The sequence below is a fragment of the Phascolarctos cinereus genome, unplaced genomic scaffold (assembly GCF_003287225.1).
Source record: "Phascolarctos cinereus isolate Bilbo 61053 unplaced genomic scaffold, phaCin_HiC Scaffold_4;HRSCAF=312, whole genome shotgun sequence".
NCBI classification, from domain to species: Eukaryota; Metazoa; Chordata; class Mammalia; order Diprotodontia; family Phascolarctidae; genus Phascolarctos; species Phascolarctos cinereus.
In genome coordinates, this window is record NW_027555847.1 from 710,977,905 (window position 1) to 710,993,116 (window position 15,212).

Genomic DNA, 15,212 nt, shown 5'->3' on the forward strand with positions numbered 1-15,212 from the left:
GAGATATTTCACATTGTTTTCTAATTTTTCATTCTTTTGGATTTGTTTTACAGTGTCTTGATTTCTCATAAAGTCACTACTTCCAATTGCTCTATTCTAATTTTTAAGGAAGTATTTTCTTCAGTAATCTTTTGGACTTCCTTTTCCATTTGGCCAATTTTTCTTTTTAGGGCATTTTTCTCCTCATTGGCTTTTTGGACCTCTTTTGCCATTTGGGTTAGGCTGTTTTTTAAGGTGTTATTTTCTTCAGTATTTTTTTGGGTCTCCTTTAGCAAGCTGTTGACTTGTTTTTCATGATTTTCTTGCATCACTCTCATTTCTCTTCCCAGTTTTTCCTCTACTTCCCTTACTTGCTTCTCAAAATCCCTTTTGAGCTCTTCCAAGGCCTGGGACTGATTCATATTTTTCTTGGAGGCTTTGGATGTAGGAGCTTTGACTTTGTTGTCTTCTTCTGGTTGTATATTTTGATCTTCTTTTCACCAAAGTAAGATAATATAGTCTGACTCTTTTTGCTGCTTGCTCATGATCCCAGCCAATTACTTGAGTTTTAAACTCTTTGTTAAGGTAAGAGTCTGCTTCCAATGTGGAGAATGTACTGTCCCAAGCTTCAGGGGTTTGTGTAGCTGTTTTCAGAGATACTTGTAGGGACCTGTAAATTTTCAGTTCTTCCAAGGTGGTATGATAAGGGGTGAGGTGTTTACTCCTTTCCTGGCCTGTGACCACAAGTATTCCTTTCTGTCCCATAACTGTGAGGAGGGTTTCTTCTCCACAGCCACTACAAGCTCCACCACGCCAGCGCTCCTCCTCACCCCAGCACTGTACCCAGAACTGTGACCCAGATCCACACACGGGCAAAGCAAGAGATTCCTGCCTCAGCACTGGCAAAGAGATCCCTGCAGTCCCTCTCTGATCAGCCACTGGATTCCCCCTCAGTCTGTGGGCCGGAAGCTCGGGAAGCAGCTGCCCCCCCCCCCCGGGCCACGCTCTTGGGGAATGGAGCTGAAACCCCGCCTTCCTCTCTGACCACCGACAGAAACAGACTTTTCCCACTGACCTTCTAAGTTATCTTTGACAATCGTGGATTGAGGAGTCTGGAAACCACCACAGCCGCCCAAGATTCAGTCCTCTGAGGCCTGCTCCAGGTTTGCTGTGGCCTGCGAGGAGCTTACATTCTAAAGGGGGACATAACTCACAAAAAGGAGGGAAGTCAGGAAGACAGGACAGCAGGTGGTATTCGGCATCAGGGAGTATCTTGTTACATGGAATTGAAACCAGGCAGGGCAGAAAATGCAAAGTAGAATGAGCTAAAAGTCCAGTTTCTACCCTTTATGAAGGAAGGCATTAGGAAGCGTTTTTGGACCTACACCCTCCAAGCCCTCCAATCAGAGGAGAGAGGAGGCCGAGGGAGGTGGTGTCAATCAAGGATTGAGTTAGCAGATTGGTGGTGAGGTTAGAAATGATGAGCTGCGATAGACATTTTGTTCCATGGAGTTGAAACCAAGCAAGGCAGTAGATACAAAGTGGATCAGATTGAGAACAGCCTTAAATTCTACACTTGTGAGTTTGGGCTTGTAGGTACTAGGGAACCACTTAAAGTCCAAGAGAATGACATGGTCAGAAATCATCAAGTCATAGATTACTCTTTTATTTACTTCTGATGTGGAAGCCGTATCAGAATTAATTATGTGTGCAAGCCAGATCATTATCAATATCAGCTAGAAGAAAGAATAGAGACATAATTGCAGCAGCTTCACCCTGACCTATTAAAAATAGCTTTTGATGTCCCCAAAACAGGAAATGGAAAAAGAAAAAACATTGACCTTGATTATCACTGGGTCTTTTGTAATACCTTCAGAAATATAAAATAATTGCTACAACAAGCAGGCTATAAACAGCTCACAAACCACCTGAGTCAGTAAACACTTCATCTCCTTGTCAAGCAGAAAGAAATGATAGCTGAGGACAAAGTCAGTTTAGAATGCACACTCATTTGTTAAACACTGTGAAGGAGTGAAAGCAAAAACAAGTCTACATAAAAGACTTGGCATGAGACCCAGCTGGACACATCATCTCAAAGGCATTCATAGATGGAACTGGCTGGCAGACTATGAAAGGCAGAAAATAGAGTAAATTCATTGGCATTTCCATTACAATCTATTTTCATCATCAGTGATAATGGCACTACTCCCTGGGACCATTAACACCTCAGTAACTCTGGGCCATATGAGTAAGCAGAAAAGGTACTTCAGATGAAGTTGGAGTAAAGTGCTGGAAATGAAGTAGATGCTCATTGTTTGGGGAATGGCTAAACTACTTGCGGTATATGAATGGGATGGAATGTTACTATGCTATAAGAAATGACAAAGAGGGTGAATACAGAGAAGCCTGGAGAGACTTATATGAACTGACGCAAAGTAAAGTAAGCAGAACCACAAAAACGATATACAAAAAACAGTATAAATGGAAAAAATAGCCATCATGAAATAATTGAAATAATTGCAAAATTATAAAGAACAATGTGTCTCCAAAGAAAAGATAAAACACCTCCCCCCCAACTCCTTTGGGAGAGGTGAGGGTCCATGGATGTGGAATATTGCATATGATGTCAGATTTTTCCCCATGTGTTGATTGGTTTTGCTGATTTTTTCCAAAAATAAAATTCTTTGTTATAAGGGATGACTCTAGTGGGAGGAGAGTATGAGGAAAATGAAAGAAATGTTAAAACAAAAGATGTCAATAAAAAAAATCTTTTTTTAAAAACACCACAGAGGAGGGTGGCCACATAAAATGGTGAAAGGCAGTAGAAACAAAAATAAATCTAAAAAAAAAAGCTTGGCATGAGATGAGACCCAGCCAAGCCACATCATCTCCTGAGTATTCATAGATGGAATTGCATGGCAGCCTACAAATAGCCAGAAAATAGAATACATTTGTTGACATTTCCACAATGATCTATTTTCATCGTCAATGATAATGGAACCACCAGTCAACAAAATTGGTCAACAAGCATTTATTGAGTACCTACTATGTACCAGGCACTGTGTTAAGTGTCGGGAATACAAAGAAAGGGAAACGACACTCCTTGCTTTCAAGGAGCTTACAGTCTAATAAGGGGGATACATTATACACATGCAAGATATAGACAGGATGAAATGGAGATGACCAGCAGAGGGAAGCTACCAGTGCTAAGGGAGATCAGGGAAGGCTTTTGGTAGAAGGCGGTGCTTCTGCGGAGGACCTATGGAAGAACAAAGACAAGAATCACTCAAGATAAAAAGGTGTGGAGAGGATGATAGCAGCATCATTCAATGCACTGGAGGTGGTGGCCACATACGCAAGACCTTAAATCCATCGATGTCTTGAATTACATGCTCATTCTGGCATGAAAGATGAATGGAAGAGGGAGCTGAAAAGATACTTAAAGATCATTGAGTTCAATGTTGTCATATTACAGAGGAGGAAACTGAGGCTCAGAGGAGTTGTAGGCTTATAAGATCATAAAGCAGAGTCAGGATTTTAACTCTAATGTTTGGTATCTAAATCCAGGGCATTTTCTACTGTACCACACTGATCTCTAAGCTAGAGATCAGTTAAAAGGCTATTGCAAGGGTCCAAAAGAGTCTGAACTAGGGAAATGGCTATGTAAATGGAGAGAATGTGGTGGATTGTAGTACCCTTCAGGACTTATTCTAGGAGTAACTCTGAAGGGCTGAGGATTTCTAGTATTATCATTCATGAGCCCCCATTCAGGATGCTCCCCACTGTCAATCAGCCAGCAGAATTCTATTAGCTTTTAGAAAAGAGGTATAATGAGAAGGCACAGAAGTAACAATAGTTAGAAAACCATTCCCCCAAACTGGTGGGGGGTGGGGTGCAGTACTCACCCTTTGCACATATAGCGTGTCTGCAGAGACTGGACACAAACACAAAGTACAAAATAGACAGGTATAAATGTAGAAAAATCATGGAACTAAGGAGCATTTCCTGCTTCCACAAGTTCTTTTCTCTCTTTTGTGGAAGTCTTCCCTTAGGTCAACTCAACAAACATTAATGAAGCGTTAATTGTGTTTTTGATGAAATAAGTGTAGGTCTCTTCTGGACTCTGAGGACGGGTGCTTTTCTAGAGTTCGTAGTCAGCATTCCTCTCTATCATAAGGATCATTATCCTGGAAGCTAATGTCATCCTCAGGGCATTCGAGATGCTTTCTGCCACTGGCCACAATCACTCTGATGGACTCTGCCACCGAATGCATTTGTCAGCGGAACCTTTGATGCATCTCATGGATCTACCAGCTGCCTAGGCAGCCTCTTCTTATAATATTCATTCCCCCAAGAGCAGGAAAGAATCAATTTTTTAAAAAAGAAAGAAACAGAGGCAGTGTGTGCCTACAGACACATGGTAACCAGGTAGAGATAAGACAATCACTCTTCCTTCCCCCTCTCTCCCCCCATGAAAACTGACAACCACTCTACCTCACTCCCTCATTGCCAGGAAGGAAAAGAAGCCGGAAGGCTAATGGAGGGGAGAGGGTCACTTTTTTGTATGTGTGCTCAGCAATGACTGAGCAGCTCATGAGTCATTAATCTTTCCTGTTCCTTGGCCAACCTAGAAGACTCTCCATCTCTTCATAGCACTGGTTCTTCATATGCTGATGTCTAGAAGTACATTCATCAAGCCTCACATGTTTAGCTGGAACCAGGGCAAATCCAAATACACTCTAAAGAGTGGACCAAAATTTAAATTTTAGATCCCAGAATTGTAGTGGAGGAAAAAGCAATGGAACATGATAGTTTATAAAATGAAGGAGATGAGGGAGAGAGATCTTATCCCTACACTTAATATCTCACCAAATCTTTTTACTGTTTCAACATGAGGGGCAGAATCAAGATGGGGGAGTGAGAGCCATCATTTTGGCCCAGCTCACCGACACACCTCCTCCATAACAATCTAGAAAATGCATCAGACTGAATTTTTATCAGAAAAGCCAAGAAGATGTCACCTTGAGTCATTTTTCCAGTCCAGAAAAGCTTAGGAAGACAGACAGAGAGGTCTGTTGGCACAAGGGAAGGGGCTGGCCAGGAATGCAGCAGAACTAGCTACAGCAGGGAAGCATTCTAGCAACTAGGGATGGTGAGAGGGCTGAGAGTCAAGAGCAGGGTAGGAAGCACTGGGGCAGAAAGAGATCAGAGGAGAGCCCTGGAGGACCAGGTGCCAGCTGGCAGCTCTGCCACCTATTTCCCAGTTCCTGGTCACTGTTCCAGGATAGAGAGAAGTAGTTGCAGGTACAAGAGAGTGGGGCCCCAGGCTGTGTGCAGAGCAAGGAACAAGTTCGAAAAAGCTGACTGTGTCTTCCTGAGCCCGAGAGCACAGAGGAGGCTCAGTTGTAACCTTCAGCCTCAAATATAAGCCCAAGAACATAAATTAGCTCACTTAATCCTTACAATAACCTTGCAATATAGGTGCTCTCATTATCCCCATTTTACAATTAAGGAAACGGAGGCAAACAAATTAAGTGGCTTGCTCAGTGTCACATGGCTAGTAAACATCTGAGGCTGGATTTGAACACAGATCTTCCTGACTCCAGGCCCAGTTCTCTATCCACTGAGCTACCTATCTGACAATTAATTGGAAACTACATAACCTAATCCTAAAGAATGGATGGGTCAAAGAATAAATCATAGAAACAATAAGTAATTTCATCAAAGAGAATGACAATAATGAGGCATCATGTGACAATTTGTGGGATGCAGCCAAGGCAGTACTTGGGGGGTGGGGGGAGAGAGAAGAAGAAGAAGAAGAAGAAGAAGAAAAGAAGAAGAAGAAGAAGAAGAAGAAGAAGAAGAAGAAGAGAAGAAGAAGAAGAAGAGGAGGAGGGGAGGAGGAGGAAAGAAAGAAAGAAAAGAAGGAAAAAAGAAAGATAGAGGAGAGAGACAGAGAGAAGGGGAGAGAGAGGGAAGGAAAGAAAGAAGGAAATAGAAAGAGAGAAAAGAAAGAAGGAGAGAGAGAAAGAAAAAGAAATAAAAAAGAGGATTATTGAGACATTTTAATGCAGTTAAGAGAGCAGAAAGAATCCTAAAAGAGGATGTGGGCCAGAGAAGGGTGGTGCCAGGACTAGAACCCAGACCTTCTGGCTTTCAGCACCATGCTCTTCCTGCCATTCCAGACCGTCTTTGGGGTCTGTTTCTTCTCCAAAGGGTGGCTGAACCCTGCAGAAGGGGTGTGCTCATGTGATGGACTCTTAAGATCTCACTGCCCTCTCAGCTGGCTGGGGTCCTCCTGAGGGCCCCAGAGCCTGTAAGAAAGCTGCTTCCCCAGCATTTACCTGGACATCCCGCCTCAGCACTTGGCTCTGAGCACTGGAGGTTTCAGAAGAAATACCAGACCTTTGTGGAAGGGGAAGGCGGAAGCTCCTCTGAGGCTTGTGCCTTCCCGGGGCAGAAAGGTTTGGAGAGTCTGACTCAGGCCTCAAGCCCCAAGATCTCCCCCTTGGTTCTGTCACAGCTCAGCTTCATGGCATCTGGTAAATCCCTTCCCTTCTCTGGGCTTCAGGCTCCTTCCTCATCTGTAAAATGGGTGAATTCAGGTCAATTCAATGAGCATTTATTTCTTGAGCACCTCTCTTTACCAGGAGCCAGGGATGCAGACATGAAACAGTCCCTGTCCTCAAGAAGCCTCCATTCTATCACCAAATACTGGTATTTGCCAGACGCTGAGCCAGAAGCTGGGGGTACGAAGACACAAACAAATCCTTGCCCTTCCATGGGGTGGGGGGAGGGGAATACCACAAGCATACAAATATCTTTTGTTTTTAAACAGTCCTGTGGTTTCCTCGATTCCTCTAGCAAATTCCTCCTATGTTGCAGATGGAAATTCTATAACTAAGTCTTAGAGGTTTTCTTGGGGGCACTTGACTCTCCCGGGGTCACACAGCCAATATGAGGTAGAGCAGAGGTCTTCCTGACTCCAAGGTTGGCTCCAATGTGTAATTCTCTGGGTCTCAGTTTCCTTATATGTAAAATGGATTACATGTCCTCTGAGGTCCCTTACAACTATAATCATTTGGACCATAGGGTTTTTAAAACTGAAAGGGTCCTCAGAGCTCATCTAAGACCACCCTACTCATTTCTTATATATGGGAAAAAGAAGTCCCAGAGAGGGGGATTCACTTGCTCAATAGAGAGTTAGTAGCAGCGCCTTGGGAGTAGAATTCCCATCTGACTGGTCTTTCCACTACATAAGATCGTAGGCTCCTAGGTCTAGAGCTGTAGGGAAACTCAGAGGCCATGCAGTCGACCCCCTACTCAATTTACAGATGGGGAAACTGAGGCCCCAAAGAATCCTTGAAGTGACTTGGTCACAAGGGACAAGGTTACAAGGTAAGAAGTGATAGGGCCAGAATTTGAACCCAGATCCTCCAGATAAGCAGAGGTCAGGCTTCAGGGCTGGAGGTACTAGCTGGCCCCAGATCATCAATGCAACAGAATTAGCTTCGGGTCTGGGGCCTCTTTTGATCACGTGAAATGGCCCTCTTAAGAAGGAGTGGAGAGATGAGGTATGGGCCAAAAGCAACAATCACTCTCTGGAAGAAGATGGATTTCCCACTAAAAGCTTGTCAGCAAAGGTCTACTCTCCTTCCATAAACATGTCCCTGTTATCTAAACAAAGCAGAGGGGATGGGGGAGAGGTTCTTAAGTGAGCTCCAGAACTGGCTGGCTTTGGCACCGATCCTAGGCAGGCAGCTGGGGGCAAGGAGGGAGAGGGAGGAGAGAGGATGAAGAGGGGGAGGAAGAGGAGTAAGGGAGGAGGAGGGAGAGCCTGATCAGAGGAGTCAGAGCTGGCATCTGATCAAACCCTCACTTCTACAGAGGAGGAAACTGGGGCCCAGAGACAAGCGATTTCCCCAAAGCTGAACGGGAGTAGAAATCTAGGTCCTCTGAATTGGGAATCCTTGATGTAGCAAGAAATGTTTATTAAGTGTTTAAAATGTTTTTAATGGAATTGAATTAAGCACCTGCTATGTGACAGGCACTGTGCTAAGTGCTAGGGATACAAAAAGTGGTAAAAGGGGCAGCTAGGTGGAGTAGTCAATAGAGCACCTGCCCTGGAGTCAGAAGGATCTGAGTTCAAATCTGGCTTCAGACACTTGACACTTGCTAGCTGTGTGACCTCGAGCAAGTCACTTAACCCTGATTGCCTTGCAGTGAATGAATAAATAAAATAATACATAATAAAATATATTTTATCAATAAAATTAAAAATAAAAAGAGGCAAAAGCCAGTTCCTACCATCAAGGAGCTTACAAGCTGGTGGAGGAGACAACATGCAAACGAAGCAAGCCCTATGCAGGAGAAATAGGAAATCATTAACAGAGGGAAGGCCCTGGAATTAAGAGGGGGGGGTCTTTCCATCTTCCCAAAGGCTGAAGAGGAAAAGGGTAATAATAATAGTGAGCATTTAGATAACACTTTAAGATTTTCAAGGTGTTTTACAATTATTATTTTATTTCTTTATTCACAACTACTGTGGGAGATAGGTGCTGTTATTTTCCCCATTTTCACATGGGAAAACTGAGGCAGAGAGAGATTAAATGACTTGCCAAGGGTCAGACAGCTGGTAAGTGTCTAAGGCTGGATTTGAACTTGGGTCTTCCTGACTCCAAAGCCATTGCACCATGTAGAAGAAAAGAAGGGAGGGCAAGAGAAGAGTCATGTCATGTCATGTCAGTCATGGAGCCAAGGGGGCACCCTGGGTATCTCCTCTAGCTCCAGAGAATGGTGCTGAGGAGAAGGAACCAGGGAAAGATGCTGAAGGTGGCAGTCATCTAATGAGGGGCAGCTCTTTATTTCCCAAGGCAGCCCATTCCACTTGGGGATAGCTCTCGTCATTAAAAAGTTATATTTTTAGGGCAGCTAGATGGTTCAGTGGATAGAGCCACTGGTCCTGGAGTCAGGAGGACCTGAGTTCAAATCTAGCCTCTGATACTTTCTAGCTGTGTGATCCTGGTCAAGTCATTTGACTACAATTATCTCCAAAAAAGAAAAGATGTTTTCTTTTCATAGAGGTGAACTCTGTCTCTTAAACTTCTACCTGCTTTCTCCTAGTTCTGTCTTCAGGGGCCCACTACCATTCAGATACTTGCAGACAGCTTCCCCGTTCCCCAAAGTCTTCTGTTCTCCAGATCTGAGCTAATTCTCTAATTGATACTCAGTACTACGGGCCCAAGACCCTTCCCCATCCTGGATGCCCTTCCCTGGACCGTCTTCAGGCTATCATTTTGTTGTGGCTGAATCATTTCAGTCCTGTTTGGCTCTTCACGACCCCATTTAGGTTTTCTTGGCAAAGATACTGGAGTGGTTTGCTATTTCCTTCTCCAGCTCATTTTACAGATAAGGAAACTGAGGCGAACAGACTTAAGTGACTTGCCCAGGGTCACACAGCTAGTAAGCATCTGAGGCTGGATTTTAATTCATGAAGATGAGTCTTCCTGACTCTAGGCCTAATCTTCTATCCACTGCGCTCCCTACCTGCTATCATCACCCTTTAAAAAAGTGAACACAATACTTTAAATGTTGTAAAATCATCGGATCATAAATTTAGAACTGGAAAGAAACTTGGAGGCAGGTGGGAACAAGGAGAGAGAAGAAGAAAGGAAGAGAAAAAAGAATAGAAAAGGGGGAGATGCAAAGGTAACCTTATTCTTCTTTAATTTTACAGATGAGGAAAGTGAGGCCAAGAATGACTCAAGGAGGGGGCAGCTAGGTGGCACAGTGGATAGAGCACTGGCCCTGGAGTAGGAGGACCTGAGTTCAAATTCGACCTCAGACCCTGGCTAGCCGTGTGACCCTGGGCAAGTCACTTAACCACGATTGCCTCAAAAAAAAAAAAGAGGGGGAAAGAGGAGAGAAAGAAAGGAGACAGAGAGAGGGTGAGGGAGGAGGTTTGCTGACTTGTTCAAGGTCACATAGTCAATAAGCAACGATTCCAGGGGCTTACGTCACATACAGTGTGCATTCATTCAATCCTTCCTCAAGGGTAGAAGTGAGGGCGGAGGGTGGTGAGACCAGTTTGACTAACAGTTGGGTTAGAAGAACTGGAAGAATGAAGGGTAGAGGAACAGGTTGGAGCTGGGGTGTTGAGGACTCTGAATGCTAAGCTGAGGAGCTGGGAGGAGTGAGATGGCTAGGTCTCCTGGCTGCCCAGAGACTGAGCTGGGCTCAAAACCCAAGTGAAGAAAGATTCCTGAATCTCTCAAGCCCAGATTCCTGAAAAGTTACTACAACCTCCAACCCCTTTTGGAGAAAATTCATGCTGCAAACCCGGTTGGCATTTGCTGCCATGTTCAGGGCTCCCTGAGGGGACAGGAGAAAGACACTCCTCACTGCCTCCTCCAGACACATTCATCCACACTTGGTGTTGATGGCAAGGATCCAAGCGGGGGGCCTGGGGAGGGGGTCGGGGGTGGGGAAGGGAACAACCCAAAACCTAGCGTTCTGCAGTGTCCGGCTTCCTGGCCCCTTCCAAGATGAGGACTCCTCACACAAAAACACATTCATAGAAATACCCACAGATGCTCTAGTCATTCCCATGTATTGGGACCTAAGAACAGGGAATGTCAGAGCTGGGAGGCCCTTTAGGGATCACTTGCTCTTCTTGCACAGTTGAGGAAACTGAAGTTTAGGGAAGAGGCTTTACAATGTCCCATCCACCTTGGGTCAGTGGCCGAGCTGCGGCCAAAGGTGATGCCTGCTGGTCTCCCTAAGCAGCCCGGTTCCATTGCCTTTGCTCCCTTCATGGGCTGCATATGCAGCCAGCTGCGAAGGTGAGGGCTGAGGTCTGACCTGGAAAGATAGGAGGCAGCTAGAAGGCTCGCTGTAATTCTGAAGACCCCAGAAAGTGGGAGTGTGCGCCCTCTGGTGGTCTGCGCAGACCAACACGTGATACATGCTGTCAGGGATAGCCAGCAACCGGTCCAAGCCATCGCTGACCAAGAATCCCCCTAGCAATATTCTGACAAGGGGTCACCCAGCCTCTGCTGGGAGACCTCCACTGAGAGGTCACTCTCGACCTTCCAAGGCAGCCCATTCTGCTCTAACAGGGAGTCTTACCTAACATCCAGCCCAGATCCTCATCTTCACTCACCCATTGTTCCTAGATTGGTTCAACAGAAAAAGGCTAATACTGTTCCCCTCGCCAACCCGGTAACCCTTCAAACCCTCAAAGACAGCTCTCTTTTCCACTCCTCCCACCCCACCCGTCTTCTCTTCCTTCAGCAGATCCTCATAGGGTTCCATCCCAAGGACCTGGTCACCCTCCTAGTAAGCTCATCAGCTCCTCAATGTCCTTTCTGAATGTGGTGCTTAAGCTAGGGTCTGACACGAACCAGTCTTCATACGGCACGAACAATTTCATCTCGGTGGCCCTCCAGACCTCTCCAGCTTATAAATCTTATCTCTAAGCTAGGGCCCCCAGAATCGAATTCAGTACTCCAGGTAGGGCATAACCAAGGCAGAGGATACAGTAACTATCACCTCCTTTTTTCCTAGGAATTATGTCTCTCTTAATGAGCCTAAGAACCCATGAATTTTGGGGTGCCATATCATACTTCTGACTTCTGCTGTCCTTAGAGTCAACTAAACCCTCCTCACTCCACAGATCTTTCTCTGATGGGCAGCTGCTGCCTGGTCATGCCTTTTCCATCTTATACTTGCGAAGGTGATTTTATTTGCACCGAAGCTTTAAAAAATATGTATTTTCCCCTGAGTTTCAGCTTACTTAATTTAGTCTTATGCTCTAGCTTCTCATGACTCCCATGGAATATGGCGTATCTATTCCTCTCTGCTTTGCGTCATCATTGTGTCTCACTGATTACATCATAAGCTTCTTGAGGATGGGGACTGGCTTTCTCTTTGTATTTGTTTCCCCAGAGCTTAGTACGGTGCCTGGCACAAAGTGGGCACTTACGAAATGTTTATTGACTGGCTGACTTATCAGCAAGGTTAGCAAGTAAGCCACCTTTATGCAAGGCATTTGTAAAAACGTTATACAGCACAGGACCAAGTCTACTGGAGACTTACTCCCAAGATGCCATTGAACCATTCAAGAATGGCTACTCTTTAGGTATAGTCAGTCAAGAAGAATTTATTAAGCCCTTATGTGTGCCAGGTGAGACAGCTGGGTGACACTGCAGTGGATAGGGCACCATGCCTGGAGATAAGAAGACTCCTCTTCCTGAGTTTAAATCTGACCTCAGTCACTTACTAGCTGTGTGACCCTAGAGCAGTCATTTAATTCTGTTTGCCTCAGTTTCCTCATCTGTAATATGAACCAGAGAAGGAAATGGCAAACCACTCCAGTATCTTTGTCAAGAAAACCCCAGATGGGGTCATGAAGAGTCAGACGTGACTGAAATCGACTGAACAACAAATGATCTTTCCAAGCTCATTGAGAGTGGCTTCTCAGTCATATCTGCCAGGTTTCAGTATCCCAGAATACAGTTCATCTGTGCCTAGTGACTGGACCTCACCAAGAGTAACTAGATTATAATATCTCTACCTAACTTGGATATCAACTCCAAATTATGTTTGTTCTGTATTTGTTCTCCTTTCTAGTCCAAAGATCATTCTCTTTGACATATAAAACAGAAGTGAAACTAAGGTGGGTCAGCTTGGCTTTCTTTCTGTCATCAGTATCAATGTCTCATCCACTCCAGGCTAGTGGTCCTGTCTTTGCTGTGATCCTCCTCTTTTCCCCAATATAGCTTTTTTTTAAAAAAAAAAGTTAACGTGTGTGTGTGTGTGTGTGTGTGTGTGTGTGTGTGTGTGCGCACATAGTGGGCTAATTGTGTGTCAGACACTTGATCTGTACAGGGATACTTTTTGTCCAGCTGATCTCCAATATATTCCAATGACAATATGCTTCCACTTCTGCCTCCATTGATATTCTTTTTTCAAAAAATAATTTTTATTGATACTTTCTTTTTCTTACATCATCATAGTTATCACCAGTATCCTTTCCTCTCCCCTTCTCAGAGAGCCACACCATATGAAAAATGTGATTTTTAGAGAAGAAAAAACACCAGCAAAACTGATAGATTGAAAAAGTTTGAAAATTTGTACAATGTTTAATACCCATGGATCACCCACCTCCACAAAGCGGTGGTTTGGGAGGGGGTGTCAATTTCCATCTCTTCATTTGCGTCCTGCTTGATCTTTATAATTCTGTTACATTCCCATTAGGTGTACTACATTGTTGTGGTTACTATGTATATTGTTTTCTTGGCTTTGCTGACTTTACTCTGCTTCTGTTCATATAAATCTTTACATCCTTCTCCGTATCACCCACATCATTTCTTACAGCACAGTAATATTCCATTACATCCATGTACCACAATTTGCTTAGACATTCCCCAATTAATTGGCATCAACTTTGCTTCTAACTCTTCACTATCTCAAAAAGTGCTGCCATAAATATTTTCATGTATATGAGGACTTTATCTTATCAATGGCTTCCTTGGAGGCATAAGCTCAGTAACAGAGTCTTTGGTTCAAAAAGTCAATACTTTTTTAAACACTTTATTTGCACAATTCTACATTGCTTTTCAAAATAATTGTAATATCTCAAAGTTCCACCAACAATGTACTAGTGTGCCTATTATTCCACCACCCTTCCAACACTGACTGTTGCTTTTTGTCATCTTTGCTAAATTTCAGTGTTTGCCAACTACCTCAGGGTTGTTTTGATTTTCATTTCTCTTATTTTTAGTGGTTGGGAGCAGAAATGTCAGGAATCAGATTAAAATGTAATTGGGAAATGTTTAACAAAATAAATAAAAATACAATGCAACATAGATAATCTGTGGCTAATTTGTGGTTTTCTGAATCAATATGCATCCTCCAGGAGACGCATTTCTGTTTGAATTTGACACCACTGGTTTTGAGGACTACTGTTTCATTATATAGTTTGAAGTCTGGAAGTGCTGTTTCCCCTTCATCTCTGTTCTTTTTCATCATTTCCCTTGATATTCTAGATGTTTTGTTTTTCCAAATTAATTTTGTAATTATTTTATCAAATTCTGTATAGAATATCCCCTTGGTAATTTGACTGGTATGGCATTAAAAGTGTAGATTAACTTTGGTAGCACTGTCATTTTTATTATATTGGCACATGAGAACTAAATATTCCTTCAGTTGCTTAAATTCTTTTTTCTTTATGGACCACTATGTTCTATTTTTGTTTTATCTATTCTATTGTATTTTTGTTTTTGTTTTTCCTTTCTTTTAAAAAAAATATTCTTTTTTTAGATTTAAATGCTCTCTCTCCCTTACCCAATTAGAAAATAAGAAAAACAAATCAATTACAAATATATATAGTAATTATTCCACATTAACCATATTAAGAAGCACTTCGTAATTGAATCTATAGAATTATTTTATGTTCTTTGGTAGGTTGACCCTGAGATGTTTTCTTTATTTTGTCATTATTTGAAATGGGGTTTCCATTTCTATTATTGCTTCTTATGTTTTGTTTTTATTATATAGAAATGCTGTTGGTCTTTGAGGATTTATTTTGTAGCCTTTAACTTCACTCAATGAGTATCTTTGCTGATTCCCTGGGGTTTTCCAAGTAAAACTGAAGAGGTCTAGGGGTTTTGGGGTGCTGGGACCCCAAGATCGCGGTACCGGGCCCTGTCTGTAAGAATTCAACTCAAATCTTCAGCCAGAGGAAAAGTTTATTAGTGATAAAACACTTAGGGCCAGGTGACACGGGCATGAAAGGTCCTCAGCCTCGTGGGCCAGAGATTCTCAGCATCTGAATGAGGGCCAAGGCGATCTTAAATACTAAAGTAACTTTGGGTGGCCAGAGAAGGGGGTTGGGTAAAGGGTCTAGGTAACAATTCTAATTGGGGAGGTCTGTGAGATTGAATAGACAATGGGAATAGATAATGGAGGAACAGGAAGGCAGAAGCTTGAAAGGCATCTGGACAAAATCAAGGTGGGGCTAGGACTTTCAAAAGGAGAAAAAGGAAGGCCTTTCTGGAGCCTATAGACAAGAGGGAGCCTAAGGCTTTTAGGGAGCATCTGAATAAGATTAAAAGGTAAAGCTAAGGCTTTCAAAGGGAGATGAGGGTCTGGGGCCTGTAAGTCAGATTCCCTTTGGGGCAAAGGGCGAAGATCTTGGCTTGGGCCCTCCCTCATCAAAACCATCACATGAT

At 43.4% G+C, this 15,212-nt stretch overlaps 1 protein-coding gene across 1 annotated transcript in view; it reads right to left on the bottom strand.

Moving 5' to 3' along the window:
* TMEM119 (transmembrane protein 119) overlaps positions 1–1,157 on the bottom strand; it is a 29,094-nt gene extending 27,937 nt beyond the window's left edge. The window contains exon 1 of the mRNA XM_078154384.1: positions 1,055–1,157. The gene's annotated coding sequence lies outside the window, so the exon portion shown is untranslated. The remainder of the gene's footprint in view (positions 1–1,054) is intronic.
* Between the last annotated feature and the right edge of the window lie 14,055 nt (positions 1,158–15,212).